The sequence below is a fragment of the Schistocerca americana genome, chromosome 6, assembly GCF_021461395.2.
Source record: "Schistocerca americana isolate TAMUIC-IGC-003095 chromosome 6, iqSchAmer2.1, whole genome shotgun sequence".
NCBI classification, from domain to species: Eukaryota; Metazoa; Arthropoda; class Insecta; order Orthoptera; family Acrididae; genus Schistocerca; species Schistocerca americana.
The window spans coordinates 508,872,390-508,874,609 of NC_060124.1; the positions used below are offsets into that span (position 1 = coordinate 508,872,390).

A 2,220-nucleotide genomic window follows, 5' to 3' on the forward strand; every position below is an offset into this window, starting at 1 on the left:
CCTGTACGGCTCGCAGTAACCGTGCGCCGCGTGCGGAACCACGCGTGCTTCTCAAAACTAGCGGAAATGTTGTGTGGTACGAGCGCTGAAGCTCTGGAGCGGCTGGCCTGCGGCACCTGGCTCCTCGCGCCGGTTTTGAATGACTTTCGCCCGAGTGCCTGTCCACTCCGGTGTGGAGCCGTACGACGCCCATCTGCAATGAGGCCGTTGGACACAAAACACTGGAACAGGGGCCGTCAAACGCCTCAGTCCCGCCTATGCAACTGTTTTGAAAGAGACAGTGGAAAACTAAAGAAAGATCACCCAGGATGGTGGATCACTCGGCTCGTGGGTCGATGAAGAACGCAGCAAGTTGCGCGTCGACATGTGAACTGCAGGACACATGAACATCGACGTTTCGAACGCACTTTGCGGTCCATGGATTTCGTTCCCGGGCCACGTCTGGCTGAGGGTCGGCTACGTATACTGAAGCGCACGGCGTTTGCCCCGCTTCGGAGACGTGGGAGTGTCGTGGCCGCCTGTGGGGGCGGCCGCGTCTCCTTAAACGTGCGATGCGCGCCCGTCGCCTGGCGGTTCGCATCCCGGTACTTTCTCGGTAGCGTGCACAGCGTGCTGGCGGTGTGGCGTGCGACACCTTGTACAACGACCTCAGAGCAGGCGAGACTACCCGCTGAATTTAAGCATATTACTAAGCGGAGGAAAAGAAACTAACAAGGATTCACCCAGTAGCGGCGAGCGAACAGGGAAGAGTCCAGCACCGAACCCCGCAGGCTGTCGCCTGTCGTGGCATGTGGTGTTTGGGAGGGTCCACTACCCCGATGCCTCGCGCTGAGCCCAAGTCCTACTTGAATGAGGCCACGGCCCATAGAGGGTGCCAGGCCCGTAGCGGCCAGTGCGAGTGTCGGCGGGACCTCTCCTTCGAGTCGGGTTGCTTGAGAGTGCAGCTCCAAGTGGGTGGTAAACTCCATCTGAGACTAAATATGACCACGAGACCGATAGCGAACAAGTACTGTGAGGGAAAGTTGAAAAGAACTTTGAAGAGAGAGGTCAAAAGTACGTGAAACCGTTCTGGGGTAAATGTGAGAAGTCCGAAAGGTCGAACGGGTGAGATTCACGCCCATCCGGCCACTTGCCCCTGCCTTCGGCAGATGGGGCCGGCCACCCGCGCGGAGCAATCCGCGATGGGGTCGTGTCCGGTTGCCTTTCCACTCGCCGCAGGGTGGGGCTGTTCCGGTGTGCGGTGGGCCGCACTTCTCCCCTAGTAGGACGTCGCGACCCGCTGGGTGCCGGCCTACGGCCCGGGTGCGCAGCCTGTCCTTCCGCGGGCGTCTGTTCGCGTCTGTTGGGCAGAGCCCCGGTGGCCTGGCTGGCTGGTCGGCGGTATATCTGGAGGAGTCGATTATCCCCTTGGGGCGCTCGGGCTCCCGGCAAGCGCGCGCGGTTCTTCCCGGATGACGGACCTACCTGGCCCGGCCCCGGACCCGCGCCGCTGTTGGCTCGGGACGCTCTCGGGCGGAATAATCGCTCCCGTCAGCGGCGCTTCAGCTTTGGACAATTTCATGACCTGTCTTGAAACATGGACCAAGGAGTCTAACATGTGCGCGAGTCAATGGGCTGTACGAAACCTAAAGGCGTAATGAAAGTGAAGGTCTCGCCTTGCGTGAGCTGAGGGAGGATGGGGCTTCCCCACCCTTCATGGGGCGGCGGCCTCCGCACTCCAGGGGCGTCTCGTCCTCATTGCCTGAGGCGCACCTAGAGTGTACACGTTGGGACCCGAAAGATGGTGAACTATGCCTGGCCAGGACGAAGTCAGGGGAAACCCTGATGGAGGTCTGTAGCGATTCTGACGTGCAAATCGATCGTCGGAGCTGGGTATAGGGGCGAAAGACTAAACGAACCATCTAGTAGCTGGTTCCCTCCGAAGTTTCCCTCAGGATAGCTGGTCCTCGTACGAGTCTCATCCAGTAAAGCGAATGATTAGAGGCCTTGGGCCGAAACGACCTCAACCTATTCTCAAACTTTAAATGGGTGAGATCTCTGCCTTGCTTGATATGCTGAAGCCATGAGCAAACGACTCGGATCAGAGTGCCAAGTGGGCCACTTTTGGTAAGCAGAACTGGCGCTGTGGGATGAACCAAACGCTGTGTTAAGGCGCCCAAATCGACGCTCATGGGAAACCATGAAAGGCGTTGGTTGCTTAAGACAGCAGGACGGTGGCCA

At 59.2% G+C, this 2,220-nt stretch overlaps 1 non-coding gene across 1 annotated transcript; it reads left to right on the top strand.

Annotated features, from left to right (window-relative positions):
* Positions 1 to 300: 300 nt before the first annotated feature.
* On the top strand, positions 301 to 455 carry LOC124620770. Its single transcript, XR_006980310.1, has one exon. It is a non-coding gene; the product is annotated as a 5.8S ribosomal RNA (ribosomal RNA).
* The last annotated feature ends 1,765 nt before the right edge of the window (positions 456 to 2,220 follow it).